Source organism: Chiloscyllium plagiosum, unplaced genomic scaffold, assembly GCF_037043375.1.
Source record: "Chiloscyllium plagiosum isolate Xiang-an unplaced genomic scaffold, Cpla_swu_hap1 HiC_scaffold_3, whole genome shotgun sequence".
Taxonomy (NCBI): Eukaryota; Metazoa; Chordata; class Chondrichthyes; order Orectolobiformes; family Hemiscylliidae; genus Chiloscyllium; species Chiloscyllium plagiosum.
In genome coordinates this window covers 122,778,087-122,790,312 of record NW_028270141.1, presented here as the reverse complement: position 1 = coordinate 122,790,312, position 12,226 = coordinate 122,778,087, and the positions used below count along the sequence as shown (strand labels likewise).

At 44.3% G+C, this 12,226-nt stretch overlaps 2 non-coding genes across 2 annotated transcripts; both read right to left on the bottom strand.

Moving 5' to 3' along the window:
• Positions 1-7,443: 7,443 nt before the first annotated feature.
• On the bottom strand, positions 7,444-7,562 carry LOC148150658 (5S ribosomal RNA). The gene has a single exon (XR_015756756.1). It is a non-coding gene; the product is annotated as a 5S ribosomal RNA (ribosomal RNA).
• Positions 7,563-9,098: 1,536 nt separating this feature from the next.
• Positions 9,099-9,217, bottom strand: LOC148150657 (5S ribosomal RNA). Its single transcript, XR_015755315.1, has one exon. It is a non-coding gene; the product is annotated as a 5S ribosomal RNA (ribosomal RNA).
• Between the last annotated feature and the right edge of the window lie 3,009 nt (positions 9,218-12,226).

The window sequence follows — 12,226 nt, the reverse complement described above, 5'->3', positions numbered from 1 at the left end:
ATATTCAGCAAAAAGAAAGCATGTGACATGAATACTGAACAATGGTGGATATATGGGCAAACAGGAAAGCATCTGTTTCCCCTCCTCAAGACACAGGAACTAACCCTAATCAAAGAGGTCAAAGTGGCCTCTGGATGGAAATAGATGCTGATAGAAGAAAAGATATGCCTAATCAATAATCTATAATAGACTGACGTTAAACACCCTTATGGGAGTCAGAGATAAGAGTTTGTCACGGACAAAACAGGATAAACAGAAGTTGTGGGATAAGTCTTAAGGAAATGAGTGACGTAAGCGAAGCAGGGAACAGACAATGGAATGAGGAAAACATTTGGTATAAATTGCGAGGGTTTTTTGGATATAGTGTGCATTTTGTCATTACCTTACCAGGTAGTTAGACAAAGCACCCATCTATAGGTGTACAAATAAATGGCTGATCAGAAATTAGTCTCGGACTGAAATTATTAAAGTGAGTGAGCTTTTGTTTCTCACAATTGGGGGCTCGTCCGGGATTTTCTTCCATCACCGGGGGGAGTGGCTGGCCTTGGACACTGGGAAGACGCGTCCCGTTCCCCATTGAGGAGCGGTCTCGTGTCCCGGTTTGGTCTGCTCCCTTGGGTGACTGATGTGAATCCTATAAGAGAGACATCTGAATCAGACAGTGATAGGAGCTCGATAGAAAATACGGTGACAAAAGGGGCCAGGCAACTCTGTGCACAGACCAAGGTAAGAAAATTGACTTTTAAGTATTGCCTTGGTGGCCGGGATTGAGTTTTAGTAGTTAATAAGGGACTAACGAAGGAACTCAATATGGCTTGTGCTTTGGGTAAGGAAAAAGCCTCCGGGGAAACAAAGTAAGGACACGGCAATGGAAATGGAGGAGGGGTCCCTTACAACATTCCTCCGGAAAGTCCTTTGGGCAGGATGTTGTGGAAATTGGCAAAATAATACTTGTACAAGGGAGAAAGATGATTAAATATTGTTGCTTTGTATGGACTAAAGACTCCATTCTTCGTCCCGCTGTCTTCTGGCCAAAGTACAGATCGGACGAAGACTGGGTTTGTGAATATCTGAATTTATATGTCAATGTGCGAGAGACAGAGAGAGAGAGAGAGAGAGAGAGAGAGAATGTAAAGAGCTGTACAGCTGGTAGGAAGTTTAACCCTTTGTGATTTGGTTTGAGTGAACATTTGTTTGTTGGTGATTGAATGTTTGTGTTTTATTCCCTGGAGCTTGTGTTCCAGGACTGTTTTGAATCTGATTTTGTTATGGAAACTTAACATGATATCTTTTAAGGTTAAGGATTCTATTGTGATTATGAAGAAAAAAAAAAGGAATGATAACTCCTGTTCTTTTTACAAATCATGACTGCCTTACTATCAGTTTCTAACTAATCTCTTTTATCTTTACATAACAGCGATTTATGGAGGACAGTTGAAGTTTCAGTTCAACATTAGATTGTGGTAAAAGCAAAATTCTATGGTTAATATCTGTGACCTTGGATTCAGCCATTGTTCATGCATTAGAAGTTTTTTTTAAAAAAACTTGAGTTGACGAGTTCTTTTAAGGCAAGCTCTGATTATTTTACGACCTATAGTATTGTAATTGAGCAATGATTGGTCAGGACTATTTAAGAAAACTAATTTTGGATCTAAATTAAAGGACTAAAACTGGGTAATTACAGTGAATTGCAAAATTGGGAACTGTATGCATTTTGACTATTAAATACTGAAGAAATGAACGTAAATATATATAAATATATTTATAAGTTAGGAACAGGCTTTGAAGGTTAGTCAAGCATGAATTGATGAATTGGTGTTTGAAGTTATGGGGAGCTAGAAATATTGCAATATTTCTTTAAAAAAAAGATAAAGGGGAAAAAAACGTAACAACTTATCCCCTTTGGGAGGTACCCATAGGGGACAAAGAGATTGGGTTTGTAAGTGCCCCCCTCACCAGTGGGGAGGTCAGAACATTTAAAAAGGAAATGAAGGTCCTGGTTGAGGATCCGGTGGGGTTGTCTGAACAAATTGATCAATTTTTGGGGCCCAGTCTCTATGCCTGGGCTGAATTAATGTCTATTTTGAATATATTATTTACTGGGGAGGAAAGGGGACTTGTACGAGGAACTGCCATTAAAATATGGGACAGGGAACACCCGATTGGAGATGGGGATGCTGGACAGGGAGAGGTGAAGTTTCCCCCCAGAGACCCCCAGTGGGAAAACCAAAACCCGGAGCATAGAGAAGAAATGAGGGAATTGAAAGACCTGATTCTAAAAGGAATAAGGGAGGCAGTTCCGAAGTCATAGAATTTGATTAAAGCCTTTGAAATTAGACAGGAGAAAGATGAGACTCCCTCAGCTTTCTTGCAAAGATTAAGGGACTCAATGCGGAAATACTCTGGAATGAACCCTGAGGACCCAGTGGCACAGGGTCTTTTGAAAGTACATTTTGTGACAAGAGCATGGCCAGACATACAGAGAAAGATACAGAAGATAGAAGGATGGAGTGAAAAACCATCAGATGAATTGTCGAGAGAGGCACAGAAAGTGTTTGTAAAGAGGGAGAGGACAAGGGGGAACATTTGATAGAGGGTTTGAGCGACAGGGGCAGAGATGGAAGTCGCTACAGGCAGGATGCTATTATTGTGGAAAGATAGGGCATTTTAAGCGGGAGTGTCCTGATCTACAAAGGGAAGAAAAGGCAATTCCGCTTATGAATTATGATGAAGAATAGGGGTGTCAGGGGTTCCTGCCCTCAGGGGCCCACCAGGAACCCTTGATAAACTTGAAGGTGGGACCGTGTAGGGAGGAGGTAATCTCCCTAGTAGATACGGGGGCAGCACGGTCATCGCTAAATTTTAAACCAAAGAAAGTAGAAATGTTAACACGGTCAATTACTGTTTCGGGGGTGAAAGGGGAAGGATTTACTGTTCCAGTATTTGAACCTATGATGATAGAAGGTCCTAAAGGTAGGGTTACAGGGGAACTGCTGTATATCCCTGATATAGGAAGTAACTTACTGGGGAGAGACCTAATTATCCTTTTAGGACTGGAGATTGGAATTCAGGAAAAAGAATTAGTTGTACAACTGGCGATGTTGACAGAGGATGCTGAGAGAAAGATAGACCCTATTGTATGGGCTAGAGAAGGGAATCGTGGAAAACTACAGATCCCTCCCCTTTTAATAAATTTAAAACGGAAAGGGGACGTTGTCTGTGAACGACAATATCCTATTTCCATAGAAGGTAAACGGGGACTGCAGCCAGTAATTGAGGGACTGATTAGAGATGGTTTGTTGGAGCCATGTATGTCTCCTTATAATACCCCAATTCTACCAGTGCGGAAATCTGATGGAACTTATCGATTGGTGCAGGATTTGAGAACATTAAATCGGATGGTACAGGTCAGGCACCCAGTGGTGCCAAACCCCTACACGTTATTAAGTAAGATCCCTCATGATCACAAATGGTTTAGTGTGATAGATTTAAAGGATGCCTTTTGGGCTTGTCCCTTGGCGGAGGAAAGATTTGGGACTATCCCCCTATGAAATCTTATTTGAATTACCTTATCTGGGAACGCAGGGAGAATTGCCAATTCCCGAAACTAAAGATTTGTTTTTAAAGAAGTATATACTGGGCTTGTCCTCCTCTTTATCTTTCCTCAGAAAACAGGGTCTATTGGCACAGACCCCGCCCCTTGAATTTGCTGTTCATCCCATCCGGCCAGGAGATTGAGTCTTAAAATCATGGACAGAGACTAAGCTGCAGCCAGACTGGGAAGGGCCGTATCAGGCTCTTTTGACTACCGAAACGGCAATAAGGACGGCGGAGAAAGGCTGGACTCATTACACTCGGATCAAAGGGCCAGTGGACCCTCCAGTTGAGGAAGAAGTCTGGACGCAATCAACGCAAGACCCGCTGAAACTCAGACTAAAGAGACTTTGAGTAATTGACTATACAGTGGCGACGCGAGCGCGGGATTATTTCTGTAAGATTGTATATTAAGCCTTTTTGTGTTTTAGCATAATGATCAGAATACTGGGAATGCTTAGAGTTATGATGCTAGCCCTCTTCGTATTGGGATTTTGTTACATATCATTTTCATATGTATTATTAATGGTTCCTGAGTCTGATAATCCACAAGTAATAGTCACTGATATATGTAGCTTAGTAAATTGTGGGAATGTAGCTAATCAGAGACAATACCGCAACTCAGAGATACATCTTAAGTCCTATGGGGATGGCCTCGGGGGTGGTACCTGGTATAATGGTCTTGTCACAATACACCGGACCCCCTTCCGACCAGCACGCGATTGTCCCAATAAAAAGTGTAACCCCATATATTTAACGATAAGAAAAACCACATGGCACGAAGCAGTTTTGGGAGGTGGCACTTATGAGGTACAATTAAATGAAACATTTGGGATTGAAATGAAAGCAAATGGGAAGGAGTTTGTGGGCTGTTGTTTTCGAATTAGCATAGGACAGGGAAAAATGGGTAGAATTCCTCGGTAATGAGATACAACCTTTCACCTCTCCCAATGATCCTAAAGTAGTAAAAATTATAGAGGTAAACGATTTGAAACAGACCATCGAGATAGAGACTGGGTACAGGGATGCAAATGCCTGGGTTGAATGGGTAAAGTATCCTGTAAAAAGTCTGAACAAAAGCAATTGCTATGCATGTGCCTCCGGTAGGCCAGTGGCCCAGGTGGTTCCCTTTCCGCTCGGGTGGAAGCGAGACAGGAAGGGCATGAAATGTATGATAGCCCTGTACCAGGATGAGACTGCATGGAATGATAGGAATTGTACCTCCCTATCTCTGATGTTCCCTCCCTTGGAGGAGAAAGATGCAAAAGTTCCCCCTACATTTTCCGCCGCAGTTGGAAATCACACGCACAGGCGAGGTACGAGTCGTTCGATATATTTGGGGGAGCTGAAATTATGTACAGAGATTAAGAATGTTACCGAAACGGAGAAGGGAGGGAACTACTCAGCATTAAAGGTTCCCCGAGCGGATCTGTGGTGGTACTGTGGAGGAAAAATATTGAGACCCACCCTACCTCCGGATTGGAGAGGGATATGTGCAATTGTACAATTGGCAATTCCATTTACCCTGGCATTTGAGAAGGAAAAGATAGTAGGGAAAAAGGGAAGGGGTAAGAGATTACTGTTAGATACTTCTTTTGATGACAGGATTTATCTCGATTCGGTAGGAGTCCCTAGGGGAGTACCTGAATTCAAAGCTCGTAACCAGATTGCAGCAGGCTTTGAGTCAGCTCTCTTTTGGTGGGTAACAATTAATAAAAATGTAGACTGGATAAATTACATTTTTTATAATCAACAGCGATTTATGAATTATACAAGAGATGCGGTTAAAGGAATATCAGAACAGCTTGATGCGACGAGTAGGATGGCATTGGAAAATAGAATAGCCCTTGATATGATTTTAGCAGAGAAAGGGGGTGTATGTGTGATGTTAGGAGGAAGCTGTTGTACCTTTATTCCTAATAACACTGCGCCTGATGGTTCGATTACTCGGGCCTTACGGGGATTGACTACCTTAGCAGAGGAACTGGCTGAGAATTCAGGAGTAGACACATCTCTCACAGGGTGGCTTGAATCCTGGTTTGGAAAATGGAAGGGGGTGGTGGTTTCTATCCGAACTTCCCTGATAGTAGTAGTCGGGGTATTGGTGGCCAGTGGCTGTTGTATCATACCCTGTATACGAGGGCTCACCCAGAGGCTGAGTGAAACAGCCTTGATGAAACGAATGACCCTGAGGGGAATCAGACAGAGGAACTTTATCAACTAAATAATAAGGAGATGAGTGAGACTAAGATGGATGAAATCTCTGAAATGATGCTTGCGAATTTTGTAAACAATGTTAAGAAAAAAAAGGAGACAAAAATGCAGAAGTTAACAGATAGTAATGAAAAGAAAAAGGGGAAATTGTGGGATATAAATGAATTAATGTTATTTCTGCAAGTATAAATTCTGATACAGAATAGGAATGAGAAAATACATATTCAGCAAAAAGAAAGCATGAGACATGAATACAGAACAATGGTGGATATATGGGCAAACAGGAAAGCATCTGTTTCCCCTCCTCAAGACACAGGAACTAACCCTAATCAAAGAGGTCAAAGTGGCCTCTGGATGGAAATAGATGCTGATAGAAGAAAAGATATGCCTAATCAATAATCTATAATAGACTGACGTCAAACACCCTTATGGGAGTCAGAGATAAGAGTTTGTCACGGACAAAACAGGATAAACAGAAGTTGTGGGATACGTCTTAAGAAAATGAGTGACGTAAGCGAAGCAGGGAACAGACAATGGAATAAGGAAAACATATGGGATAAATTGCGAGGGTTTTTCGGATATAGTGTGCATTTTGTCATTACCTTACCAGGTAGTTAGACAAAGCACCCATCTATAGGTGTACAAATAAATGGCTGATGAGAAATTAGTCTCGGACTGAAATTATTAAAGTGAGTGAGCTTTTGTTTCTCACATTGTACACCACTCAATGAAGGTAAGCATGCAGGTACAGCAGGTAGTGAAGAAGGCTAATAGCATGCTGGCCTTCATAACAAGAGGGATTGAGTATAGAAGCAAAGAGGTTCTTCTGCAGCTGTACAGGGCCCTGGTGAGACCACACCTGGAGTACTGTGTGCAGTTCTGGTCTCCAAATTTGAGGAGAGACATTCTGGCTATTGAGGGAATGCAGCGTCGGTTCACGAGGTCAATTCCTGGAATGGCGGGATTACCTTACACTGAAAGACTGGAGCGACTGGGCTTGTGTACCCTTGAGTTTAGAAGACTGAGAGGGGATCTGGTTGAGACATATAAGATGATCAAAGGATTGGACACTCTGGCGGCAGGCAACATGTTTCCGCTGATGGGTGAGTGCCGAAACAGAGGACACAGCTTAAAAATACGGGGTAGACCATTTAGGACAGAGATGAGGAGAAACTTCTTCACCCAGAGAGTGGTGGCTGTGTGGAATGCTCTGCCCCAGAGGGCAGTGGAGGCCCAGTCTCTGGATTCATTTAAGAAAGAGTTGGATAGAGCTCTCAAGGATAGTGGAATCAAGGGTTATGGAGATAAGGCAGGAACAGGATACTGATTAAGGATGATCAGCCATGATCATATTGAATGGTGGTGCAGGCTGGAAGGGCAGAATGGCCAACTCCTGCACCTATTGTCTATTGTCCGCCTTTCCTGACTGCCACCCGCAGACAGCGTGCAGCCCCAACCCCTTTCTTTCCGCCTTTCTTGCTGATTTTGGCAGCGCTCTGCTCTCCTCCACTCCGTGTCTCGTGCCTGCAGGAGACTGATGCCAAGCACAGCAGCAGCAAAAATAACCTGCCGCTCCATTGCCTGGCACAAGACAAGTGCAGAGGGGTGACTTGAGCAGCCACTGCTGGCGGAAAAAGCATACAGCACCTGGTATTCCCAGGCAGTCTCCCATCCAAGTACTAACCAGGCCTGAGTCTGCTTAGCTTCCGAGATCAGACGAGATCGGGCGTTTTCAGACTAGTATGGCCGTAGGCGCTGGCCCCTGCCTTTGTCTCCCTACTTCAAGGCGTGCTGGCCAGCCACATTTTCTTTGTTGCTCTTTCTCTTTATCCCCTTTGGCTTTTTTTTCTCTTTGCTCTTCCTCCTCCGTGCGTGCTTCCCTCCCTCCGTCCCTCCAGCTGCCTTTCAGCCAGCCCTTGCCCACCAGGCTCCTGTAGTCTCCCACATCCCCACACAGGCCAACTGTAAGCCCTCCCCCTGCTTCTTAGGGCTGCAGCCTGCATTCTCTCATCCTTCCACACTCCTCCACCCCTCCATTTCGGAATGCCAGGCACTGACCAGTGGGGTACCGCAGGGATCAGTACTGGGACCGCAGCTTTTTACAATCTATCTTCAGGATATACAAGATGGTATTAGCAATAACATTCGCAAATTTCATCAGCTGGGTGGCAGGGTGAAATGTGATGAGGATGTTAGGAGATTACAGGGTGGCCTGGACAAGTTAGGTGAGTGCTCAGTTGCATGGCAGATGCACTTTCATGTGGATAAATGGATCCTTATCCACTTTGGTGGCGAGAACAGGAAAGCAGATTACCACCTAAGTGGAATCAATTTAGGTAAAGGGGCAGTACAGAGAGATCTGGGGGTTCTTGTACACCACTCAATGAAGGTAAGCATGCAGGTCCAGCAGTAGTGAAGAAGGCTAATAGCATGCTGGCCTTCATAACAAGAGGGATTGAGTATAGAAGCAAAGAGGTTCTTCTGCAGCTGTACAGGGCCCTGGTGAGACCACACCTGGAGTACTGTGTGCAGTTCTGGTCTCCAAATTTGAGGAGAGACATTCTGGCTATTGAGGGAATGCAGCGTCGGTTCACGAGGTCAATTCCTGGAATAGCGGGATTACCTTACACTGAAAGACTGGAGCGACTGGGCTTGTGTACCCTTGAGTTTAGAAGACTGAGAGGGGATCTGGTTGAGACATATAAGATGATCAAAGGATTGGACACTCTGGCGGCAGGCAACATGTTTCCGCTGATGGGTGAGTGCCGAAACAGAGGACACAGCTTAAAAATACGGGGTAGACCATTTAGGACAGAGATGAGGAGAAACCTCTTCACCCAGAGAGTGGTGGTTGTGTGGAATGCTCTGCCCCAGAGGGCAGTGGAGGCCCAGTCTCTGGATTCATTTAAGAAAGAGTTGGATAGAGCTCTCAAGGATAGTGGAATCAAGGGTTATGGAGATAAGGCAGGAACAGGATACTGATTAAGGATGATCAGCCATGATCATATTGAATGGTGGTGCAGGCTCAAAGGGCAGAATGGCCAACTCCTGCACCTATTGTCTATTGTCCGCCTTTCCTGACTGCCACCCGCAGACAGCGTGCAGCCCCAATCCCTTTCTTTGCGCCTTTCTTGCTGATTTTGGCAGCGCTCCGCTCTCCTCCCCTCCGTGTCTCGTGCCTGCAGGAGACTGATGCCAGGCACAGCAGCAGCAAAAATAACCTGCCACTCCATTGCCTGGCACAACACAAGTGCAGAGGGGTGACTTGAGCAGCCACTGCTGGCGGAAAAAGCCTACAGCACCTGGTATTCCCAGGCGGTCTCCCATCCAAGTCCTAACCCGGCCTGAGTCTGCTTAGTTTCCGAGATCAGACGAGATCGGGCATTTTCAGACTAGTATGGCCGTAGGCGCTAGCCCCTGCCTTTTCTCCCTACTTCAAGGCGTGCTGGCCAGCCACATTTTCTTTGTTGCTCTTTCTCTTTATCCCCTTTGGCTTTTTTTTCTCTTTTCTCTTTGCTCTTCCTCCTCCGTGCGTGCTTCCCTCCCTCCGTCCCTCCAGCTGCCTTTCACCCAGCCCTTGCCCCTGCTTCCCGAGTGCATTTAGTGTCAGAGCTCAGACATGCTGAAATCATGTCGAAGATATCTTACGTTTTTGTTCGATCTTCACTGTGGTTCCATGTTGCTCAACGCCTTGAGTGTATGAATCCAAAAACAGGAAGATGACACTATAGCGTTTGAATGCTTCCTTAGGAGTAATCTGTAGATGATTTGTTCCAGTATTTCACGACATACATAAACGGTTCGGAACCGATTCAGCGCAATTTTCCACCCATATTTCTTTTGCATTTCTGCTTAATTGCTGAAGAAACATTTGCCAGCCTCAGTGTGAATCCATGAGAGTTTCCTGGAGTCAAAGGTGACTAGCTTTAAATGCAAAAGACTACTCAGTGTTCTGACATGTTACAAGTCAGTTCTGGGTTGTGGGGGACTGACAGCAGATTGTGGACTGTTGGATGTGACCCAGCGATGTGGTCTGCTCCTGAACCACACCAGGCCTGGTGTTTCTTCTGTTTCATTCCTGGAGAGGGACAGAGGATTTACATTTCAAGCATAGTGACAAGGCATCAAAGTTGGGAGAGGCAGTACATCAGAGAACAGTCAAAGCCATAAAGAAGCATGAATCTGAGAATTGATCAACGAGAGGAAGGCGTGCAGACCACAAATCTAAGAATTAAGCATTTGCCAGTCTGGAATCTATGAAAAAAGAACAAAGTCTAAAGCTGAAGGCTGCGTTTATGTATACTTGCACCATTTGAAACTAAACAGATCAACTGATGTACTCCAAAATGAATAAATATAATCTGATCGCTGTTCCAGAGATATCAGTGCAAAGTGACAGATTGAAACTTCAAAGGTTGCAGGCTCATTCTGTTGGTTCATGAGGCAATGATCACAATTGTGGCTGATAATTTATATTTCGGAAACCAAGACATGAAAAGCTTGGGTAAAAACAAGAAATGACAAAGGCCAGAAACCACTGTGAATGGCTATTGTCCCTTAATTAACTAGAGTTGTGGAACATTAAGAGAAGTTATGATGGCTCCTCAGAAAGGCACAACAATCACAGGAGATTTTAATGTCCATGCTGACCGACAAAGGGCAGATTGATGAAGGTCACCTCAATGTTTTAGTGAGTTTTTTTTTAGAAGGGCATGTTTAAAGCCAGACAGACAGCAGGCTGCCCTGCATGGAGATAGGATTAAGTAACAACCTCCTTGACAAGGTACTGGGTGAGCTGCTCCCTTCTCATCCATTTGGTGTCACTGACCATTGTGGAGTGTTATGAACAATGTTGTAGGACTTTTACAAGACAGTTTGTTTGTTCTAACCTCTGTCCTGGTTTGAAGTAGTTCTGCACAGGTTAGAACGAACAGCCCTTCCCATGATCTTTGGGTCCGCTATGTGGCTGTCACGTTTATCATCATGAAACGCGAAAAACTAGAAGAAACCCACAAACAACAACCTAACTTGTGTAAAATTCACCAAAGGGGAAGAGAACAATTACTGACTCCCCTTCTTGGATGCCACAGTAGAACAAAAGCCAATGGAGAGCCGCAGATCAGTGTCTACAGAAAAGCCACACAGTTTGACCAAATACTCAGCTACCGGAACAACCAGCCCAAGACCCACAAACAGAGCTGCATCAGGGCACTATTTAAACAAGTCACAACACATTGCAGCACCAGGGAACCAGGAGAACCTGAAAAGAAACGCTGAAAACGTATTCAGGAACAACAGGTACCTGCTCAGTGCTGTCTCCAGATTCCTGCACCACAAATCTGAACAGGAAGACAACAGCCCATAGATTCGAGCCACCCTACCATACAATGACATTTAAGATGACCACCAGACTACTCCAGTCCCTTGGCATCATGGGAGCCCAGAAACATACGACAATATTAGAATAACTCCTGATGATTTTAAAGGATCCTGTACCCACGGCCAGCAGAACCAATGTAATATACAAACTACCCTGCAAGGACTGCAACAATCACATTGGACAGATGGGCAGGAATCTCATCACCAGGGTACACAAGCACCAACTAGCCACCAAAAGACATGACCAACTATCACTGGTGTCCAATACACAGACAAAGAGGAACACCAGTTCGACTGGGGCAGTATATCCATCCTGGGACAGGCTAAACAAAGACATGCACAGGAATTCCTACAGGCCTAACATTCAGATACCCCTAACATACATAAAGATTGGGACCCCATTTACGAACTTCACAGAAACAGTATTGATATCGCCCACCACAACAAACCAAGGCAGATAAATAGCAAGCAGACAGAACAGTCACACTTCTTCAGAAGCTCACTGATCTTATCTAGAATGGTGACGAAACGTCTGAAAACAAACTCACCAGCTCAGCGACCAAACAGATAACCTGAGCTACAAATCTTCTCCAAAATCTCTGGCCATTTTGGCAATAAGTAAAAAGTATATTATCTAAATGCTGAGAGATTGTAGAGCTTAACTGTAATGGGACCCGAGTCCTTGTGCATGAATCACAAAAGGTTTCTGTACAGGTATAGCAATTAGGAAAGCTATTTGAACCATTACCACAAAGGGAAACGAAGGTTTCTCAGTTGACCAGGAGTGATGAGACTGCCTGAGTACTGTCCATACTGATCCCCTTACAGAAAGATGTAAATGCATTGGGAGGCAGTGTACCTCCAAGGAAACACTTTAACCAGACTAATTAGGGGGTTATTTTATGAGGAAATGTTGGACAGGCTAGGTTTGTATCTGGAGTTTAGAAGCATAAGGCGACTTAATTGAAACATAGAAGATCCGGAGGGATCTTAAAATAATAAATGTGGAGATGATGTTTTCCCTTATGGGTGAATACGG